We start from the raw sequence: 24,335 nt of genomic DNA, 5'->3' as shown, positions 1-24,335 counted from the left end.
CAGTCTGTTCCTGAGCAAAACAAAGAGTGCTCTTGGTCTTTCGCAAATAGCTTCCAGTCACTGCTGGAACGTAGAAGCTCACAAGAGAATCCTTGCTTGGGTTCTGGAAAATTCAGCCTCTGGATATGTCTAGCCGCAGCTGTTAGCACAAAACAGCGCAGGTAGTTTATTCCTGACTCAAAACTGAAGGAAAACGGACTACGCCTGAAGTCACCAGACAATTAGTGTTTTGTTGTTGTGGTTGTTGTTGAAGTTATCCCCCTGGAATTGATATTGCCTAAGGCATTTGGGAAAAGGAGCCCAAGGAGCCCACATACCACCAGTCTCTGTTTCCCTTTAGAATATGTGTAGAATTCAGTACCGTATAATAGTATAACATTTTTTAAATTTTTATTTTTTTTCAGTGTTCCAAAATTCATTGTTTATGCACCACACCAGTGCTCCATGCAATACGTGCCCTCCATAATACCCACCACCAGGCTCACCCAACCCCCCACCCCTCTCCCGTCCAAAACCCTCAGTTTGTTTCTCAGAGTCCACAGTCTCTCATGGTTTCTCTCCCCTCTGATTTCCTCCAACTCACTTTCTTTTTTTTTCTTTTTTATTTTTTTGAGAGATCACAAGTAGACAGAGAGGCAGGCAGAGAGAGAGAGAGAGGGAAGCAGGCTCCCTGCTGAGCAGAGAGCCCGATGCGGAACTCGATCCCATAACCCTGAGATCATGACCTGAGCCGAAGGCAGCGGCTCAACCCACTGAGCCACCCAGGCACCCCTCCAACTCACTTTCTTATAGCAAAAGCACTGAAGCCAATTTCAGGATGTTATTTGTTTCCTGAATTCATCTGTAGGACAATGGTCTTTTTATTGGTAGTTTCACACCTGGGCTGTTATCTTGGCTATTAAGTGGCAGAGAGGTAAGGTGCCAAAGCCTTTCTCTTGAACTAGCTCAGAAGGCTTCAGAACAGATTATCGACAAGTAAATCAGCTTTATTTCAGGTTTCAAAAGTGCCTTTGGAATCTTAGTTCAGGTGAAACTCAATCAGTCAGGATGCAAAAATGTGTTCTCAAAGTGCCTATTGTTTTGGAAGGACCCATAATCAGGAAATTTTAAATAACATTTCTCCTACTACTTTTTACTTATTCTTATTACCAGTAAAATCACCCAAGAGTTTTTGTTGAATTAGTTCATTGGACACACGACTTGATCCAAGATTTGGAAACAATTCTTCGCAGTAAGTCTACCCTCTGCGCTCATGAGTATTACCATTCTGGCGATGTTTTCCAAACACAATGGTCCCAGTGTTTACACAAAATCAGCATATACTAGGTCTTACAGAATCAAAAGAAACTGAACTACGTATAGTTTGAAAATGAAATGTCATCCTTGTAATGGAATACTACTGGACTTCAAAAATGGAGTTTTAGTATGAGTGAATGGAGGTGGTACGTTTATTTAATGAGGCAGTGTGACTGTATTCTCGGAAATGTTGGGCAGCAAGGGGAATACCAGAATAAAACCTCCAACAGGTCAATTATCTCTGTCTCATGACACCATGCTCTCAGAAGACATGTTCTAGAAACTGGAGCTCTTATCTCTCTGTGCCCAGGTCTACAGTCAGTGCTCAATTCTGACCACAGTCATTTGCATTCCAGATTTTCGAAGTCGGTGCTTATACTATTTTCTGGGAAGTGGGATGTGGTGTCAGGGTTCTCAGAGTGCAGGACCTGAACCAGCAGCATCAACATCACTGGGGGAACTGGTGAGAGATGCAAGTTCTCAGCCCACTCCAGAATCAGAAACTCTTGGTGTGAGGTCAGCAATCCCAGTGCTCACGCGGCCTCTGGAGGATTCACACTACAGGGGGAAAAGCACTGTTGTAGGACATGGCTGGCAGGAGCCAAGACTCCTACGAGAAAGACACCTGAGTTAAATCCCTGCTCTTTCAGACCTCGTACAAGCTCTGAAAACCCATAGAGCTTCAGTGTCCTCATCTATAAAATGGGGATAATATCAGAATCCACTATCTAGGGTTTTGGGGAAAATGAAATAAAATATTCCATATATAAAATGTTTAGTGTAGCAGCTGGCAAAGGGTAAGCACCCAAAGAAAACAAACTACCACCATCACCACTCCACGCAAATCATGATCTGTTTAAATTTTTTTTTTCAATGAAACAGAAGTAAGGTGTGTGTTTTTTTGTTTCTTGGCTTTTTTTTTTTCTTTTTAAATTTCAACTCATCATCTACATCTATTTTCCTATCTCTTTCTCTGGGTTGGAGATCACAGTTGGTGGTGATTTGTTTGCAGGGGGCAAGTCTGTCACTTTCATTCAAGTTCCCGAAAAGCTTTTTGAAGCTCCATCATCCGCAGCACAGCCACCCTTTGCTGGGGGACTTGGAGAGGCCGTGGATGCCCAGAGCTGGATCGAAGACAAATAAAGGCACTGACATCCACCCTGGTGCTGCTTCTTCCCCACACAGCTTTCCTCTCCTGCAGAAGGAGAAGTACAGAGCTCTAGGACAGGGAAGGAAGGGCAAGTTCCTCCTCACTAGGGACCAATGGGGGGAGGAGGGTGGCCACTGAACCCAGATGTGCAGCTGTGGAGAAAAGAGCGACCCAAGTGTGGCATCATTCTTAAAATGGACTAACCACATGGGACAAACCAGATCGCAGGCACACGCCCTTGAAGCTGGTCTGAAATTTCCAGTGGAAAGGGAGCTAAATCAAGCAGGCTACAAAGTTATCTTGCTCATAATTTCCTCTTTCTTTCTCTTTCTTTCTTTCTTTCTTTCTTTCTTTCTTTCTTTCTTTCTTTCTTTCTTTCAGAGGACTTTCTTTCCTCTTCAGCATCACAGTTCCCTGCAATACGCTGTAATTTCCTGCAGCTCTCTCTGGAGACTTAAAAAGATGCTTCAGGTGACAGCATTACTCATACACCTGGGAGTTCTGCTACGGAGGTAAAAGAGAAATTGTCATTATCCCTGAGGCTCCTGTAGGTTTTCCTTTGAGCAATCAGCAGGAAGAAGAGCCCAATGCTGGGAAGACAGCATGAGATGCCAACTCCTGTCTCTAGAAGGAGAGAGCCAGTTGGTAACATAGCAGCTTCCAGTGGTCCCTTCTGCCCATGAAAAATTCACTGCCAGTGGACAAATTTTTTTTTTTTTTTGGACAGAGAGAGTGCAAGGAGGTGGGGAGGGTAGAGGGGCAGACGGAGAAGGGGAGAGGGAATCTGAAGCAGGCTCCATGCCCAGAATGGAGCCTAAAGCGGGGCTTGATCTCACAATCCTGAGATCATGACCTGAGCCGAAATCAAGTCAGATGCTTAAACCACTGAGCCACCCAGGCATCCCTGTGCCAGTGGACATTTGTGAACAGTATTGTCTACACACCTGAAAAGCCAGCATGGCTAAATTCTGATAGAGCTTGAATATCTGACTCAGGCTTGAGGGGGATGAGAAAACAAGATCTAGTTCAACGGCTCTCAATCAGGGGCAATTTTGTGTCCCTCCCTCTGGGGCATTTGTCAATATCTGGAGACAGTTTTGGTTGTCACAGCTGACGGAGGGAATGCTACTGGTGTCTGCTGGGTAGAGGCCAGGGATGGCCCTCAACATCCTCCAATCTCCAGGTCAGCCTCCACAAGAGAGAACTCTTCACCTAAAATGTCAGTCATGCAAACTGATGATCCCTGGTCTAGTTAAATGCTACACTTTGCTCTTCCGCTTACATGACTTGCGTGGGAGGAAACACTGTTCCCTCTTGATATTTTCTCCCAAGAGACAGACTGGGGAGGGAAGAATGTAACAATCATCCTATGATGCTTTTCGGGAACTTACAGAGAGTTATAATGAACTTAACGTCCTTTGAGAAAGAACTGGAATGCTATTTGCTATTATCTTCACCTACTTTTTGGTGATTTATCATAAAAATGTGGAATAGTTCATTTTCATCATCAACTATTTTTATTATGGTACTTGACTTCTGGTTTTATTGTTTCATTTAAATTAGAGACTCCTTAGTTGGGGAAAAGACTTTGTGGGGCACATTACAAAAATTCCCACCACAATGACGCCAAGGTACAACACTAACATCTCCCTTGGGCCATGCAATGCTACAGAATCTCTCCTATGACAGGGTATTTCCCCTACTTCATCTTTTCTCTATTAGACTATAAGTTCTATCTGGAAGCCCTGAGGGTGTGTTGGGGGTGGGTGGCTGGATGGTCTCTCTCGGTTGAAGAGTACCGCTTGCACTGGAAGATGTTTTGTGATCTGGGCTCAGCCAGGAGTCCCCCAGTCATTATGTCATCAGTGACAAAAACACTTCCACACATCGTGAATGCCCCTAGGTATGATAGGAGCTACCCCCATTCAGAAACCACTGGAAGAAGTAGGGAAAAGGTCTTATTCATATCTGTTTCCCCAGTGGCTGGCACATAGCAGGCAACCAGTAAATGCTTATTGAACTGACAAATGAATGACTGTTTGTCTCAAGAGTGAATACAGAAAGAAGGTCTTCCATTTCCCAAATACATACTCTTGTAGCTTAAAAAAAAATTATGTATTGAGTTTGCATTATATGTCAGGCAGGGGACTAAGTACTTAGAATGCACTGTAACAAAACAGAGATGATCTCTGTCCGGCGGGTCTTAGAGTAGAGCAGGGGAAGGCAGACAACTGACCAAGTAATAAGAGGAAGCGGGCACTGCCACAAGAGTTATAAGGGAGACATGTAATATAGGATGTGGCAGGGGGTGGGGTGGGGGAGGGTCAGGGAATGCATCACATGACACTGCAGCTGAGACAGAGGGGTGAGTAGGAGAGAGCTAGGTACGGGGGGGTGGGGTGGGGAGGACACACGCAAATAATGCTCCAAATAATGTTCCACGCAGAAAGCAGTAAGAATGAGTCCTCTACGATAAGACGGATCCCAGATTTGTGGAACTTAGAAAAACCAGCAGTAGAGGATGTTTGAACAGTAGCAGAGGCAGGGAAGCCCATCTGGGCAGCAGCTGTAGAGTTCCAGGGTGAGAAGAAAAGGCTTAGCGTAGGCTTGTGGGAATGTCTTACATAACTAAGCCAAAGGAGTCAACATTTCTCTCACCCCCGACCCCTCCCTGGGGACCCCAGGGCGTTAACCTGCAGAACAGGGTGAGGATGTGATGGGTGAAGGTGCTCCCTTCAAAGCAACTGTGCAGAGGCAGGCTTCTCATTCAGGGGCTCTGTTTGCCCCTCCCCCTTCTATATCCCACCCCAACCAAGGAAGAGGTAGGAGGGCTTGGTGGGGAGAGGAGTTCTGCTTCGATCGCACTTGAGCCAGAGGCCGGGTGGTCTTATTCTTCCCTCCATCCCTGTGTTCACTCCTCTTTCCATTTGGCTGAGAGAGCGAGAAGGATCTTCCAGTCTTGGACTCAAGCAGGCGGCAATGGAAGGGAGTCTGCGGAAGTAGCAGAATCGGGAAGGGGAAGGAACCAGTTAAGATTGCCCAGGGCTGAGCAGTAGGCTGAGCAGTAGGCTGCAGCCACCATCCTGACTTTGAATGGCTTTTTGGCATCATAAAGATCTAAGAACACTACAAACTAAATAATATCCAGCACGAAGGCATCTATCCACTTTCTATCCTTTGGCAAACTCATTCCACTCCTTGAGGAAAAAAAAAAAGGAAGAAACAAAACAAAACAAAACCTTCTCATCTTCCTCAAAAATCTCATCTCTTATTTTATTAAGCCAAATTCTCCTTGCTCAAAGGAAAAAGGAGGGATGCTATCTTTATTGTATGAGGTACAAAAAGGGGGGCAACATACTAGATGCCACATTGTCTCCATTTTTACTAGTTAATCCATTGAACAGATAGTGGAAGCTCCTGCCAAGTCAAATTTTAGAAGTCATCTATGTAGATAAGAAAGCACTTGGAGGGGATGTTGGTTCCAAAGAAGCCCACAGAGGTGAGTGGGAAAGAGCTGACCTTCTTCTTGAAAGAAGAAATAGTATCAATGTTGTGACTTACCTCCCACCCCCATAATTTGTCACCTTTTATTTATACTTAATTTACACGCATACCAACTAGGACAAAATTAAAATAGTAAGAAATTGGTCTATTTAGCACCTTTTAAAAAAATGATTTATTTATTTATTTGAGAGAGAGGAGGGGAGGGGCAGGGGCAGAGGGAAAGGGAGAGAGTGTCTCAAGCAGACCCTCCCACTGAGTGAGGAGACTGATGCCTGGCTCGATCTCAGGACCCTGAGATCAAGACCTGAACTGAAACCAAGAGTCGGTTGATTAACCATTGGTGACATCCAGAAGCCCCTATAGCACCTTTTTTTCTAAATAAAGTCAGTTCCACATGTAGCATCAGTTGATTTCCACAGTATTCTGAGAAAGGAGAAAGGATTTGCTGGTCCCATTTCATGCATAAATAAACTGAGGCAAAGAGAAGCTGGGTGATTTGCTGAAGATCAGAGGGAAAAGCATTTAAAAGCATCTTAAATACCTGCTAATTTTTCAATCCTAATTTGAGAGACAAAAGGACCATTTCTTTTGTATTGGTATTTGTATTTATTTTGTATTCTTTGGCCTCATACTATAATTTATAGGGTATGAATGGCTCTGGGACTTATTTATCCCTCTAGGAAGTGAAGGGGACAAAATGCCCACCCTTTGAACTTACCCAATTTAAGTAAGAATAAAACAGTGATGAGAAGAAAAAGAAAATGAAAAGTAATAGAATTTTTTTTTTTAAGATTTTATTTATTTATTTGACAGAGAGAGATCACAAGTAGACGGAGAGGCAGGCAGAGAGAGAGAGAGAGAGAGAGAGAGGGAAGCAGGCTCCCTGCTGAGCAGAGAGCCCGATGCGGGACTCGATCCCAGGACCCCGAGATCATGACCTGAGCCGAAGGCAGCAGCTTAACCCACTGAGCCACCCAGGCGCCCCTAGAATTTTTTTATGGGAGTTAAAAGCAGTTACTTGAAACCTAATGGACCTTCACTTCTATGCAATAAATGAAAGAAGAAAACCAAAGATACATAAAAAATCTTGACTCTCCAAAGATCAATCAAACTGTGTATGTGGCAATAGCTAGTAAAATGAAAAAGAGAAATCAGCCAAGATCAAAGGTTTGCAAAGTAGTAAGAACTCACAAGACTAGGTATACTCTGGCCATCAAACAAAGAACTTATAAAAAATACATTTTCCTGTTATTACTAAAAAATACAGAATGATTTGGTAGGATTGACTAGGAATTTCGAGTATTTGGCCCTGGGCAGCAAGAACAAAATACAAGCAAAGGTTGGCATGTAAAAACAAAAAAACAAAAATAAAAAAAAAGATATAAAGGTATTTATTTTATCTTGCTTTCCTAAAATTAACTTAAAGTTGATATTAGTGACGTAGCATTCTCAACTACAAAAGGGACTGTCAACAAGAGAAAGCAGCTGAAAGCAGCATGTTACAGGCCCAGGGCCTTTGGAGATTTCACAGAGTCGAGAAAACAGTTGTATATTCTTCAGATCAAGAGCTTAGAGAGCTCTAGGCAGTATTTGAGAAGAATGAGGAAAAGAACTTCATGATCTGGTCTTAAATCAATAACAAAGGAAAGAAACAGGAGTTTCACTCCAGAAGGAGTTGGCACCAAAGAAATTTAAGGTAGATGTCCTTACTCTAAAAAAAATTCCATGATAATCTCAGTCTGGTGGGTTTGCAGGTGATTTTGATTTATTCTTTTACTGTTTATATATTTTGGCAGATGGTGTTGGCTGTCTGTTCATTAACCATCCCTCTTTTCAGAGTCTTCATTTTCCTTATCCCCGAAATGAACTATGATTGATTTAAGGGAAAGCATGACATTCCATCTGTCAATAAGATGTAAAGTGAAGCTTTCTAAAAAGTTTTTATTTGATTTGATTTGTTTGTGTGTGTGTGAGAGAGAGAGAGACAGAGAAGCCACATGGGGGTGGTATTAGAAGGGGCAGAGGGAGAGGGAGAAGCAGGGTCCCTACTGAGCAGAAAGCCTGATGTGGGGCTTGATCCCAGGACCCTGGGATCATGATCTGAGCCAAAGGCAGATGCTAAACTGGTGCCTCACTAAAGAATTCTGGAAAACATTTCCTCTGAAAAAATGGAACACAAGGATTTTGTCAGCTTATTCCTTGATTCCTGCTTGGGGCATTGTTGGATGAAGACACAATGCTTTGAGCCATAGCAGCTATCTTGTGACGAAGAGGACATGCATTGACACCAAAGATAGGAGAAAAAGGGATGGTCAAATCTGGGTCTTTGATGACTTTGTTTACATGTCAGATCTACCTGGGAGCAGTCTATTTTCAGATAACTCACAGTGAGACTTAAACAATCAAAGACCTCACATAGTTTAAGCTGTTTTGTTGGATGTTTTGTTATGTTCAATAGATTACATTTCAAAACTAACCACAAAGCCATAGTAATCAAGACAGACTAGTATTGGCGTAAGGATAGACACATAACACAATGGAATAAGGATCAAAAGTGCAGAAATCAATCCACATTGATGGTCAACTGATTTTTGAGCACCAACACCACTCAATGGGAAAGCGTAGTGTTTTCAGCAAATGGTGGTAGGACAGCTGGACAGTAACATCAAAGGAATGAATTCGAACCTCTATATCACATCGTATACAAAAATTAACTCAACATAGATCAAAGAACTAAAAATTAAGAGTGAAATAAAAAAATAATTGTGTATCTTTGTGGCACTGGATTAGAGAGTGATTTCTTAGATATGCCATGAAAAGAATAAGTAGCAAAAGAAAAACTAAATAAATTGGCCTTCTTCAAAATTAAAAATTTTTGTGTTTCAGTACAAATACAATAAATACAATAAATAAAATGGGGGGGGGGGCCCAGCCACTGACTGGGAAAAATATTTGCAAATCTTTTATCTGATAAGGAACTTTTATCCAGAGTATATAAGGAGCTACAACTAAATCAGAAAAAGACAAATAAGCCAATTTAAAAGTAAAGCAAGGGATTTGCATAAACATTTTTTAAAAAACAGATATATGAATGCCTCCTAAGCACATATAAAGATGCTCAACACCATGAATCCTTTGGGAATTCGAATCAAACCACAATGGTATACTACTTCACATCCACTAGAATGGCTACCACCAAAAAGAAGGATAATAACAAGAGTCAGCAAGGATGTGGAGAAAGGAACCTCATACATTGTTGGTATGAATGTAAAATAGGGCACAGCCACTGTGGAAAAGATAAGCGATTTATGAAAAGGTTAAACAGAGAATTACCCTATGACCCAGCAATTCCATTCCTAGGTATATATGCTAAAGAACTGAAAACAGGTGTTTAAAAAAACCAACTTGTACACAAATGCTCATAGCTACACCGTTCCTAATAACCAAATGGTGGAAGCAACCCACACATCTATCAGCTGATGAATAGACTGAATAGAAAGTGATATATCCACATAATATAAGATGAGTTAGCAATAAAAAGGAATGAGGTATATTCCCAAGAGAATGGAAATATGTGTTCCGTTATGTTCACCCAAAAAGTTGCACACAAATGTTTATAGCAGCATTATAGATAAGAGTCAAAAAGTGGAGACAGCTCAGATGTCACTTGGTAGTGGACACATATCAGGTGGTACAGCTATATAGAGGAATATTACTCAGCCACGGAAAGGGATGAAGGAATGACACATGCTACAGCATAGACAAATCTTGAAAATATTATGCTAAGTAAAAGAAACCAGACAAAAAGCCATATATCCATAGAGACTGAAAATAGGTTAGTGGTTGTCAGGGTTTTGGGGGGATGGAATGGGAAGAGACTAGCAATGGGTATGGAATTTCTTTTTTTGTAATTTATTTTATTAAAAAAATTTATTTAGAGAGAGAGAGAGAGAGAAGAGAAAAGGGGGAGGGGCAGAGGGAGAGAGAGAATCTTAAGCGTGTTCCACACCCAGCATGAGCTCAACATGGGGCTTGATCTCATGACCCTGAAATCATGACCGGAGGGGAAATCAATAGTCAGGCATTTAACTGACTCAGCCCCTGGGGTATCTTTTTATAGTAATGAAAATAATTTGTAATTAGATTATGGTGATCACTGTACAACCTTGTGAATATACTAAAAACCACTGAATTGTGTACTTTAAAAGGGTGAATTTTGTGATTTGTGACTAAATTAATCAAGAATAAATAATCAAACAATCATAAAAAATAAGTAACAACAGAAGAGGAAATACTGATCCATGCTACAACATGGATGAATCTCAAAAAAAAAAAAAAAAAAACTATGCTAAGTGAAAGAAGACAGCAAAAATGATGTCATTTACATAAAATATCCAAATTAGGCAAGTCAGTAGGGATGGAAAGTAGTGGTTGCCTAGGGCTCAGTGGGGCGGTCTGAAGGAAGGGTAGGGGAAATGGGGAATGACTGCTAACAGTTACAGGGTTTCTTTTTAAGTCAATGAAAATGTCATAAATTTAGCTTATAGTGAAGTACACAACTCTGTCAATATACTAAAAGCCATTGAACTATATACTTTAAACACATAAAGTGAACTCTATCTCAATAAAGCTCTTACCAATAAGCAAACAAACAATAAATTAAAAAAATAGAATACCTCCTAACCCTTTACTTATATTTTCTGAATATTCTACAATGAGCATACAATACTTATTTCTGAGGAAAAGGTGTTTGAATTTCTTGATTGGAAAAAAATGTCTATTAATGAAACAGAGTAAAAACAAAAGCAGGAAATCAGTACTGCACACGAACTCTACTGTGAAACTCAGTAAATGCAGGCAGGTAAAAAAACCACAGGAAAATACATCAAATTAATGATAGTGATTTTGAGTTTGGTTCACTTGATGTTTTTTATTATTATTATTATTATTTTTTTTTTTGGAGGCCTTCCTTTTCCTGCTTTGCTATATCAGCACATATTACTTTTTGATTTCTAATTCTGAAATGCACATGAAATCATACAAAAGGTTATTCTACAGTGAATGAAATGTTACCTCTCTCTCCCATCCTGGTTCCCAGCTGATTTCCAGAACTGCCATGTAAGATTGCTCAAGTTGTTTACTGCACAATGGTATGTGGCTGAGGAAGTGAGGAGAGGTTATAATCGAGCCTGGGCTCTGCTGGATAAGCCACAACTCATAGCTCTGAGGAAACAATCCTTTTCATCTAAACCGCATGAAAATGCTATATAAGGAAGTGGCAGCCCTGCCCGTCTCCCCTCCACAAAGGCCACCACTATTTCTAGTTTTTTGTATGCCCCTCCAGACATCGTCCATGTTATCTAAACAGATACATCATGCTGTATGGATGAAACAGTTATTTAAAAGGAATAAAGGAATACCAGGAAAGCAATACAATATAATCAGAATTGAAATACTTCTAGAGAAATCATTCAAGGTAAAATAGGATTAAGAGGAAGGAAAAAAAAAAACCTATTTGTAACAAACAAGTCTTTTTTTTTAATTTTTATTTATTTATTTGACAGAGAGAGATCACAAGTAGACAAGAGGCAGGCAGAGAGAGAGAGAGAGAGAGAGAGGGAAGCAGGCTCCCTGCCGAGCAGAGAGCCTGATGTGGGACTTGATCCCAGGACCCTGAGATCATGACCTGAGCCGAAGGCAGCGGCTTAACCCACTGAGCCACCCAGGCGCCCCTGTAACAAACAAGTCTTAAGGGAAGAATCCTCAGTGCAGGGATTGCTGGATTTTCTTTCAACTCAGCAGTTTCCAATTCACGTATGTTGTTTAAGCAGCAAATGAAATTGATTGAAACGCAGTGGCCAAGTGGGTTGATATCTGGTACTTAATTCACCACATACCCCCCAGCTTAGAAGAGTACGGTGGTGTGCGCATGGTCCAGTTTCCACTATTTTTCCACTAACTTTAGAAAGGCTTTCATCTCCTGACAAACCTGGAAATGAGTGTCCCCAATATGAAGCCTGGTACTTCCATTTCATTCTCTCGAATGTCCTTGAAAACAAAGAGAATTGCTCACACAGAAATGTAGAGCTCTCTATTAATCTGGAGTCTATTATCTCTCTATTTATTCAACTTGGGCTGAAGTTTCTACTTATTGAGGGAAAATGATGGTTAAGCCAGGAAATAATTCAAATAATGAGATCGGACTGCGAGGATTGTTCTGACACTCTGAGTCACCTTTTCAGCTTCTTGTCTGTGATTCCTACTCCATGTTCTTCCTCATCACAGAAGGCAACACCAGTCCTCTTTGGGTTGCAACTCCTTTGCCCTAGGCTTTTTATCTGATGTTCCTTCAGTTCTGAACACTCTTCTTCACCCCAGAATTTCACCCAGTGAACTCCTATTTATCTTTCCAGGCTTAGCTTGAATGTTGATCCATTATATCAGGAGAGTGAGTACCCCATCACAGCAGTTTAATCACACCCCTCCAGACAATACACACCACGAGTGCCCACCTTGTCACCTTGTGCCGCCATCGCTTAGCACCTGGCTCATAGTAGGTTCTCAATAAACCTGACCATTGAGTCGATGCCCATGCAAAAGCTATCCATGATCCTAGAAGAGCCTCACTCACTTAAACAAATAGAGTGTTATTTAAAAGAAAGCTTAGAATTAACGGAGAGCCAAAAATAAAAAGGCTTGCAAACTACTCCTTAGGACTAGAAGTGTCTTCCAAGGAAAAAGCGGGGATAAAATGAGGCTGAATTAGGGCAATTCTTGGATGAAAAACAAGACTGGGAAAAAATGGTTGGGACCTAGGAAGGTGATCAGATGACTTAAGTGTGAGATATTTCTTACTACAGCAGAGGACACTGTGTGCTAAGAAGGTGATATGTGGAACCATCTTGATTTTAATTTGACCTGATTCAAATAGGTCTTGACAGTAGCAGTGGGATTATACAAGACATATTTGTCCTCCTAAGTGGCTTATTCTCTAAAGCCCCTTTCAAGAGTGCTTGGAACGTTCAGAAACTAGTTCTGTTTCTATTACTTCAAGTTATGCTGGGAGCAAGATAAGAAGACTTGAACTCATTTGCCTTGTGGATTTGCTCCCTGTTTCTATTTCTAAAACAGAATACTTAAGTCTGTTAACTGATTAACTACAAGAGTGTTGAGAATGTCAACAGTTACTGGCATTCTTTTTGAATGTCATTTTCCATACATGCCACTATGTAGTTTCAGAGATGATAAAGAATTGAAATAAGTAATTTAAGATACTCAATAGAGAATTAAATAAATGGCAGACATTTTTATTTACATGATAAAACACAACTACCAAAAACATCCATCGGATTATGTTCAAGCTGGAGAAGAATTTTCCAAGGCCCACAATCACTGAAATATGGTTGTGTGGAAAGGAGAGCATCCAGACTAATTTAATTTCCTTCCACAAGAGTAACATGTATGCGGACTGGCTCTTTTCAACTATTCCATTCAAATAAACTACATGGCAGAGCCTTCAGGGGCCAAGGGTGGGTCCCAGAGCAATTTTAACGATGGGAAATGGAATTCACCTATTTTTATCTTTTTTTTTTAAAGATTTTATTTATTTATTTGACAGACAGATCACAAGTAGGCAGAGAGGCAGGCAGAGAGAGAGAGAGGAGGAAGCAGAGAGAGGCAGGCAGAGAGAGAGAGAGGAGGAAGCAGAGAGAGAGAGAGGAGGAGCTCCCCGCTCAGCAGAGAGCCCAATGCAGGGCTTGATCCCAGGACCCTGAGATCATGACCTGAACCGAAGGCAGAGGCTTTAACCCACTAAGCCACCCAGGCACCCCCACTAATTTTTATCTTAAAGATTCATGGAGATTTTGTATTTTTCTCCATAATATATCTTTGATTTTCTTTTTAAAAATACACTAAGTAAAAATGCTGGTACAGGAAGATCTACAATGTTTAATTTTGGTTTCCCATACACCCTTAGGGCACCTCCTAATACCCACTGAGAACAGTGCATGATCCCAGTGTAAGAAGCACAGAGGTAGACATTAGGGGATACAATCATTATAGTCTAATCAAACTTCAGAAAAGCTTTTAGCTTAGTTAAAAAAAAGTTTTTGCATCAACGAATGATTAAATATGGTAATCTGGCTGCCTGGGTGGCACAGTTGGTTAAGGGCCCGACTCATGATTTCGGCTCAGGTCATGATCTCAGGGTCATGAGATCGAGGTCTGCTTAGGGCTCTGCGCTCCGCACAGAGTCTGCTTGAGTTTCTCTCTCCTTCCTCTTCTACCTCTACCCACCATGCTCTCTCTCTTGCGCTATAAAATAAATAAATAAAATTTTTAAAAAAATCAAATATGGTAAACTCTGTATAGACAATTCTTCTGGAACCTCAGAGATTCCTATCATCGCATATACTACACTGGAGTGAATTTCTTATTTCTTACGCCTGTCCAAGTGGTCCTAGGGCAATTACCCAACATCCATTCTACCCAAAATAGGTAGCTTAAACTAATTATGCTAATCCCATTCTCATTCCCATATGATTGGTTTAGGAAGGGCATCTGATACAGTCTTGGCCATTAAGACCCAAGGCGAAGTCTCTTGAGGGGGCTTCTGGGATAGGTTTTCTAGAACTGGCAGAGCCACCTTACCACTAGCTGATGATGAAGCCAGACAGAGATTCCATTCAAGCAAGCCAATGATCAACAAGGGAAATTGGAGTCTTCAAACACTGTGTGGGATGCCCACTTCTGTGAGATAATATGATTTCCTTATCAATTAAGCCAATTAATGTGCGATTTCTCTTTTGCCTTGGGAGATCTTTAACAATACAGTTTACATTAGATTGGAACTTTGTCAAGGGCAGGATGTATGATTAATTTTTAAAAATTTAATCTTATTTAAATTCAGTTAATTCACATCTGGTGTATTACCAATTTCAGAAATAGAGTTCAGTGATTCATCAGCTGCATATTACATCACAGGAGGATGTATGATTTATTATTTTTGTATCCCAGAGTCTAACACAGCATCCTACAGATAGTAAGGGCCTAATTAATATATGTGGGATGAAATTGAACCAATTATCAACCTCAAGATGTACAAAGTTGGTTTCCTTGTTAACTCTAGGCCTCCTAGATCTCTAACTAACCCAAATGAGCCGCCCAGATTATAGACACTATGATATGAACGGAGGTGAGTTTGCTGGCCTCAGGAGCTAGTACTACAATTGACCTCAATATATCATTAATAATATATATGAAAAACAGCAATTGAAAGGGATAAAGAACTCTGGCTAAGGAAGTCGTGAGAAAGATCCAGAGCGATTATTTTGTTTGAAGGAAGCGCCATCTTGGCGTGTCCAGATTTTGGTATTATTCATTCACATACAGAATGTGGGAGAGGAACAGTGCCCATGTGTTTGTAAAACAGCCAGGAGGAATACCAGTACTAGCCGGATGTATAGATAATACTGATGATACCCTGTGTGTGCATCTCCACTGGGGAAACACGAAGGTTACATAAGATCCCCACCTCCTCATTAGTATGAACTGTCCGGCTCGTACAGGTACTTTGAGGTTTAGTGTGGATTGAGGGACCTCAAATGGACACACGGGTATTCCTTAGAAAAGGAAGATCTAATCCCTCCTGATATTCCTTAGAAAAGAAGCTAGATGTCCAGCATTGATTTAGGGAGTTATATGCACATGGATCCATCCTCATGTCCTCAAAAACTCTGAAGTATTATCACCATCCCCCTTTTAAAACTGGCCTACCTATTCAGTGTCTTCCATTAACCAAGGAAGAACAAATATCACAAAGAATGCCATGTAACCTAGCATTCTCCAAGAGAAACTTTTCTAGCAAAGCAAAGGGTTCAGTGATGGGGAAATTTCAACAAGGAAAGAGGGAAACTTCCCCATCAGTTAAGTGGAGAAGCGGACCTCATTCCTGCCGTTACTGCTTACCCCCAAGACTATGAAACATTGGGTACTATTCAAGTAGAGTCACAGGATCCTTCACAGGGAAGAGAAACAGGCTGGACAGGTTTTGAAGTGCAGAAACCGTAAATATGTATCAAATGCAATCAGCTTAAAAATAAAAGAGGCTTAAGGACATGGTCAGATCTTACAAGTCCAATGTACTCCAGTTATGAAATACGGTGTAGCATTCTCTCTCTCACTATTTCACACATGTGTGCTTGTATGCAAATGCACACACATGCACACACACCACACTGGTCTCTCTTTGCACATTTAATTCTACTTAAAATCAGAGACAAGTCTATCCCTAAAGATATTTTCTTCTGGGTTCTCTTAAAGAAAAGTCAAATAGGAAATACATGCCAAAAAAAAAAAAAAAAAGAAAGAAAGAAAGAAAGAAAATACATGTAAATATATTTCTTTCCCCTGAGATTTCAGTCCAGTAATAGAACTCCAAAAAATTAAAAATTTACAGGCTTTCTAATCTAATCATGTTCTTTCTTTTTTCTAATCTAATCATTTTCATCATATCATTTTCTTTAATACTAAGGATGAAAAATGTGACTTTTCATTTAAACTTGTTTATTAGATTTAGAAGTATCAGATAGAGCTTTGGTTATAGTCTATTGATTTTGGTTATAAAGCATCCATTAAGCCTTTAATTCTTACCATGGTCTATGAATAGTTATTATTAATACCTCAATTTTACAGATGGTGAAACTGAGGCATAGAGTAGTGAAGAAGTGACAGGTTCAATTCAGAGACTGGAGGCAGACTCTGGGGTATCCAGAGGCTAGTAGTCAAGAAAGAACAGTAGGTTTAGTACTTGGTACTGGGTGAAGTTGGGCACAACCAAAGTAGGTCAAGAAAGATAAAAAGTCAAGTTCATATGAGTGGGTGAGAATGAGGACATCAACAAGGCATGGAGAAAGAGGAGTTGGTTGGATCAGAACCCAAAATTCCATGGGAATGGAATAAGGCTGCAAGAGGTCTTGTTATATCCATGTGTGTCTACCCCTAGGGCAGTGCTAGCCCAGTGCTGGCACATTAACAAGCATCAGGAAAGCTTGCTGAAGCAGGCAAGAATGGAAGGGGTTAGAAGTGTGGTCCAGCAGCTAGAAGAGAAATGTGGGGTGTCAGCGCCAGCTACACGGAGCCTGTAATATCTTTATTTGCCAGAGCTCTTTGCTTGCAAACAACAGAAACATAATTCTAACTCATTAAAGCAAAACAGGAAGGGTATTGTCTGGGTGTCTGGAATACCCTAATGTCTACCTCTCTTCCACTCTCTGAATCTAACCTGCCACTCTCTTAACCTCCCTAAATGGGGGGACAGGCAGGGTCAAATGGGCCTTGAGGATGCCAAGAACTTTTTCTTCCTTCTTGCCCTTGCCAATACTTCCTTTGCATGGTCCACTCATTTTCTCAAGTGTGCTATCTCAACAGGGTATTAAAAGACCCCCACAACCAAAGGCAGCTCCAGGCATATGTCCTTCTAGCCTACTCATGAGCCAGCTCTTCCCTGCCAGCTCCAGTAGGTTAAATCATGGGAGAGCATGCTGATGAACTTTTGTAAGCACTGTGGTTTGCGTGGAGGGGATGGTGGTGTGTGTAGTGATCAGCTCAGCCAGAAGCAGAAGCCATGCCAAGGTCCAGGAGGGTGGGGTAGCATGAGCTCTACTGAACAACTTGGTCAGAGAGTGGAAAGAACATGTCCCCCAGTGAAGGAAGTTCCTGTTACCAGAGAAGGAGGTAAAGGGATGCAGGTGGCAGAGACAGCTGATGTTCTCTATGAGGCCTCTCACCTTTGAGAAAAGCTAACATACAAGCTAAGGTAGAACCATTGTTAAACCATAGTGACCTTGCCTTGAAATACACCACAGTGTCTGGTTTACTCTGGTACCACATTTTCTAGTCCTTTCTTTCTCTGTGCCAGAAACTAAGTAATCCACGATGACGTGTTTCCTGGTCTGTAGGAAGGCCTTCTAGTTCCATGGCATTCCATCGAACTCAAATTTAAATTTAACTTGGTCCCTCCTAGTGAAACAGTACCCCAGAATTAATAGTAACAGTCTTTATATTAAAGTGATTTCAAATAATATTCATTTGGATTTTCAATGATTTGGTTACAGGACACCTCAGGTATAATACATATTAAATTCTTCCATCTGTTCCAGGGATGGATGCATTGCTTTTTATTTTTTTCACCCACAGAATATCAATAACACCACATTCTTAATTTTATTGGGATCTCATAAATCTAAAAGCTTAAAATATTATTAAAAAGGCCCTCACCACTACTGCCATCAGGGAGGGCACTTCTTATTCCCTTTCCATAAAAGGCACAAGGTGCCAAATGCTAAAACTTTTGCCAAGGTTGGTTTTTAAATGGTTTTTAAATGGCCAAAGGCATGCTCACTCTGTCACTCGCTTAAAAGTTAAAGCTTCAGTTTCAATGAACAATGGCTCTTGGAAAAACCTGCACTGGATTCTAGCCAGCACCCCACAGCGGTGCCTACAACATTGCTGTCACGATGCCAACTGTGCAAGGCTCAAACCAAAGTGTTCCAGTGCATCTAGGTCCTTCCAGTCAATAGTTATCACTTCCACGCGCTCAGATGCTCCCCAGCCAGGATGGAGTATCTTCCTCCTGCCAACTGCCCCTTTAAATAGGCTTGCCTCATTTCCTTTGTAAAATATTCACTTTCCTTCCTGTCCTCTTCTCCAACTTCTGGAGGCGAAAAGCAGCAAGAAACTGCAAAGCGATGCTACCTCCTCTTTTGCAATTTGCATATCACCTCCTCCTTAGAACAGTCTGTTTTGTGGCAGCAAATATGGTTTTTGGGGAAGGTCACCGCAGTTGTCAATGGATACCTATCTTTAGTCGATTCTTAACTATCACCATTAACCCCAGTTTTTTGAGGAATTAACTGCACCAGCATTTGAAAAGAGCATCTGCAGGGGCTTCCTGAAATCTGAGTCAACCAGAACACAGGATGAGTGTGGCTTGCTTTAAGGAAGCTACGGTAATAATCTAAATACCTCCACTCTAGCCCATGGCAATACCGTATATGAATTCAACAACAGGAGAAAGAGTAAGGTTTAGCTGTAAGTAAGAAAGAAATGACGTAAACATTCCCAGTGGTTCCATCCATGAAGCCACTCAATGAGGATGACATTGATATAGGACTCTAGAATGTTCTCAGTGGACCTCAGTTCCTGGGTGCCTCTCATGGGACATTGCACCGAGTCCTAAATCTCCTATTTTTAAATAGTAGGCACAGGCATTTTTCGTATAGCATGGGCCCTAATCATGAGCCAATGACTTCATCAAAGAAACAGAGACAGTGGATTAATTTCCAGCTCTGGACTTAATAAGAGATGCTATGTCTGTCTCTGACATGGCAACCGAAAGAAGATTCAAGAATTTTTGTCTTATGTGATTCTCTGACCTGATGGCGGCCACTGGACTAGAGAGAGAAAGGGGGTTTCCACTCAAATGCCAACTCTGGTTGATTAGTAGGGCCTGCCTCGGCTTTGCTTTCAAGAAGGAATCTGAGGCTCTGTGGGAAAGAGTGCAATGGTTGATTAGCAATGTCTGCCAGGGGCCCAGAAATAGGAAGTGGTTACAGAAGTGTCACTCATTTGCTTTTTTTGAGATTGGACTGAGGCTGAGACTGTCTCTTTCACTTCCAAACATCAGGTATTCAATTTTTTTTTTTTCCTTGAGGGAGCCCAGGCCATGTGAGGTTTTATTCCTGGGGGAAGGGGGCTGGGAGTTTGGGAGGAATATGTATGGAACTTACTGACCTAGATCAGGCTCAGAACTTTTTTTGTCAAGGGCGAGACTGTAAATATTTTAGCCTTTGTGGGACAATGGGTCTCAGCTATGACGACGCAACTCTGCCGTTTAGTGGAAATGTGCCAGAGACAACACATACACAAACGGGCATGGCTGTGTGCCCATAAAACTTTATTTACAGGGCTGCCTGGGTGGCTCAGTGGGTTAAAAGCCTCTGCCTTCAGCTCAGGTCATGATCTCAGGGTCCCGGGATCGAGTCCCACATCGGGCTCTCTGCTGGGCAGGGAGCCTGCTTCCTCCTCCTCTCTCTCTCTCTCTCTACTTGTGAGCTCTCTCTGTCAAATAAATAAAATCTTAAAAAAAAAATGAAAAAAAACTTTATTTACAAAAACAGGTCATGGCCTGCTGACCCCTGATTAAGATGATGGATAGGAGATACTGCTATCCATAGGAGAGTGCGAGTGGGAGGAAATTTGTGTCTGAAAAGGAATTCAGGAGCAAAACTGACCTGGGCGGTTCCCCTTGAAGTAATGGAGAACTCTGCATTTCTGAGACAAGAGACTTTCCTTTCAATTAATAGTAGAGCAATCATGGGCTCCCCCATGTGCTAGCAAAACACTACTGTCCCTACCACTGCGGTTTAAGAGCCAAACGCTCGCACAGACACCATTTTTGGTAATCTGAAGTTTCCGCCCAGTGAGCAAGACACTTTCTCCAGAAGGCCCTTGGAAAGCAAACCTGTCTCCATGGAACACTAATAAAACAACCCACCAGCTTTGGGGAACAACAGCAGGGCTTGATGGAGGCGGTCTTGGGCATGCACATTTTGAATGGAAAGTGCTGTAAAATAGGGAAATGAAATCAGAAAAGAGTCAGGGCTCGCTGCACTGGATGGACAGGGTAGGTTTGGACAGGGCAGTAAACAAGACAGGCTCTCCTGAGATGGAGCCCAACAGCATTTTGAGATACTGATGGATTTTGGCAGAGGGACGACAGGGCCACTCGCACGGTGTGGGTCGCTGGGGTTGGGGAGAATTTCAAACAGGAGGGAGAAGACTGGAGCGCTCGCTCCCAAGTTCAACGTGAGAAGGACGCTTCAGGGTTTGAAGTCAGGCTCTACCCAACCTGAGGTAAAATCCCAGCTCTGCTCTAGCCACTCTCAGCCCTTGGGGGAATTGTGTTGCCCCTCTAGAAGCTCTGCTTTGTCATCTGTAAAACAGAGAAACCACCGCCATGTTAATGAGGAGCATACCTCCAGTGTCTCTAGCGACAGTCCCTGGCTCATAGTGAGTTTTCAGGAAAGCAGTATCCATTTCTCTACCATTCAAACTGTCTTAGCAGGACACTGCCTTTCACTTGGTTCAGCACTTCTTTGTAAATCAGACACCATGAATGGAAGAGGGAGTAGGTTACTAGCAAATTCTGGCTTAGTCATTTCCCTGGAGCTAGGCACCTGAACTTCTGGAGAGGCAGATCTACTGGGCTGTAGAGAGATTTCAAATAAAAATTCATTCGAAAGGAAACCAATAAACCAGGGAGATTCTTAGGCAGGGCTCCATTTCCCCACATCTATGGCAGCAATGTTAACAATGCCTAGAGGGGAAGAGTAGTAGTGTGTCACCATCGGTCCCAATAAGGCTTGAGGAACATCATGAGCTATTGCCAAGAGGTTGGCCTGGTGGTGTGGTGGCCACTAGCACCCATCCTCCTTCTTGATGTTATAATCCCAATTTTACACGTTATCTATCTTCACACAACCCCTGTGTTGACCCCTGTCCACCCTCAGGGGCAAACCTAATTGGCATAAACTGATGAGCATGGGAGTGGACTTGGGACATAGCCAGTCCATCAGATAGAGTCTCAGAACTACTGCTTGGAATTCTGGGCTAAAGTTATCCTCTCTTCTCGGTACACGGAAGGTACAGACCTGAGGACTAAACTGCCACAGCCGGTCTTGCCACGGTAAAGGAAGAAAATGTGACGACGAAGCTCTGCGTGGGGAGGGCAGAACAGAGAGCATTCAAGGAACTATGTCAGCCTCTTGATCAAACCTCACCTGAAGTTAGAAACTCTTTGGATTTCTCAGTCACATGAGCCAATAAACAGCCCTTATTGTTTAAGGCAGTTCAAACTGGAGTTTCTGTTGTTCTTATGGGTTCTATTCACTCCAGAATCCCCAAACCTTCCAGCAGTGGCAACAAAACTCCACCCTTTCCTCCCATGTACCAGATTTTCTGACAACAAATGCAATTTCCTAGTACACATAGCAGACCCTGGCTTGCTGCCCTCAGGCCGTGTAGCAAAAGGACAAAGGGAGAAAGCTGAAGTTTGACAGCTTCCCACTTTCCCCTCTGAGCCCGTCTCATGCTCCTGGCTGTTCCTCTCTGTCCTGACATTCCCTTCGGGATGATCTGCCATCAACCAAATCTGGCCAACCTCAGGGTTCAAAGCCATTATCAGCTCTGTCACACTCCTAAGTCTGTAAGTTCTCCTGGCGTTCTTGTGCAAAGGAGTCAATGTGTGAGTGTGCGTGTGTCTGAGAGTGAGCGCAAGCATGTGGGAGCATATACAGTGTGTGGACAAGTGTTTCTGGATAAGTACTCCCTCTCAGGGTAAACTGTCAAACCAATGTCTTCTGATGACAGGAAGCAGTTATGACCTAGGACTGGCCACTGAGAAGAAGAAAAATAGCATCATGATTTACCCAGAAGCCACAGCAGTCTCTTTTAAGAAGAGTAATGGAATGAATTATGGAAGAAAGAAAGCAGGCAGGAGAGTTTTACTGGAATAGAAAACGCTATCACCTAATGTCTGAAAATTTGTCCTTGGCCTATGGAACAGGGTCTGCAAACCCAAGGGGGTCATCCTGGTGATATGAGTCCCGAGGACCATGTTTTCCTGTGGCAAACAAGACAGCATGGCCAATGGAAGGGGGGGGCACTGCCACATAGTCCTGGATGCCCACAAGTGGTAATGGTGTGGCCCTGTGGCCAAAACTTTGAATGTTAAACAAAATATAACAGTCATGTTATCCAGGTTTCTACAGGGACCATCCCAATTTTCTATGCGGTGGCCACTAACCCACACAGTATATACTCTGAGTCCCCAGGGTGCCACCTACGCTTGCATTCTCAGTGGCTTCTTTAGATTTGAAAAGAGTTAACTTAGGACCCCTTTAAATTCTTGTGACATATATGACTCAACTCACAAAAGGTACGATTGGCCGCCCTACCTCGGTCTGAGGTGAGGTATGCTTGGATGACAAGAAACGCACCTGAGCAACGCCATTCAAGCCTAGGACAGAGAGGGAGGGGCCCCTGGATTTCTGAATCCTATTTTTCATCCCACAGGATATGAATCACACAGGGCCCCGTCCCCCAGCAGGGTAAATCTCTTTGTCTCAAGCATGAGAAATTAGAAGCTGTTCTGTCTCCTTGGCTTCATAAAAATATTTGCCTGAACAAAAGTCTCCAGTTCCAGAGCTGACCTTGCACTCCTTTTCGGGGGAGCTCCGAAGGAGTCCATCATGTTCACAGGAGTGAAGAACTCACAAGGTCCCAGACAACCGTCTGGGGACGTGTCTATAATACAATTCACATGGAAATTCCAGTTCATGATACAGACCAGCTTCAATTCCCAGTTTCGACATACACTTCTGAAGCGGAAGATTTCCAAGGATCACACTTTTGAATAATCATCTAGATCAAATCCAAACAAATCCCTGACTGAGTGATTTTTAAAGTTGTGTTTAAGCCAAGCTGCAGACACAAGGGGCTGAGTGCTCAGAAACACAGCAGGAATATTCCCCCGACTGCTGATCTAGCTAGAAATCTCACTTCTCTCTACACAACAATAAAGTAGTTAACATGTATCACGTGCTTACAACATGCCAAGCTCTACTTTAGGCATTCTTCATCTGTGAACTTGCTCATGTGCTCACCAATCCTATGAAGTGGGTACTGTTATTATCCCCATTTTTGTCAGATGAGGCAGAGGAGGGTCAAGGAAATTCCACCACGTTTTCCAGCCAGTGGATGATGGATCCAGGTTTCAAAACCCAGGCTTAACTGCCTCGCTGGGTGGAAATACAACTTCAAAAGACCTGTTGAATTTGTAACAATGGAAAGATAAACTGAGGCCACCGATGTCACAGAAAAAGGGTACCTGGAATATAGAAGGGCTTGTCTTTGGAGTGAGACTATATGGCTGATTGGCCAGTTTTTGGAAGGCTGATTTTATATTGACTCCTTTCTTTCTTTGCTCCCTCCCTCTCTCCTTCCCTCCCTTCCACCCATTCTTTCTTTAGATTTACTTATATGATAGAGAGAGAGAGAGCATGAGCAGGAGGAGGGGCAGAGGGAGAGGGAGAGAGAATCTCCAGCAGACTCCCAGCTGAGTGTAGAGCCCGAGACTGATCCCAGGACCCCACAATCATGACCTGAGCAGAAACCAAGACTTGGATGCTCAAGTGACTAAGCCACCCAGGCACGCCTTCCTTTCTTCCTCCCCTCCTTCCTCTTCCCTCCCTCCTTTCCTTCTCTCCTTCCATCCATCCTTCCTTCCTTCCTTCCTTCCTTCCTTCCTTCCTTCCTTCCCTTC

At 42.3% G+C, this 24,335-nt stretch overlaps 1 protein-coding gene across 2 annotated transcripts in view; it reads right to left on the bottom strand.

Moving 5' to 3' along the window:
* FRMD4B (FERM domain containing 4B) overlaps positions 1 to 24,335 on the bottom strand; it is a 332,329-nt gene that overhangs the window by 176,746 nt on the left and 131,248 nt on the right. The gene's annotated exons all lie outside the window — the stretch shown is intronic.

The sequence above is a fragment of the Lutra lutra genome, chromosome 1, assembly GCF_902655055.1.
Source record: "Lutra lutra chromosome 1, mLutLut1.2, whole genome shotgun sequence".
NCBI classification, from domain to species: Eukaryota; Metazoa; Chordata; class Mammalia; order Carnivora; family Mustelidae; genus Lutra; species Lutra lutra.
This window is presented reverse-complemented; position numbering and strand designations above follow the sequence as displayed.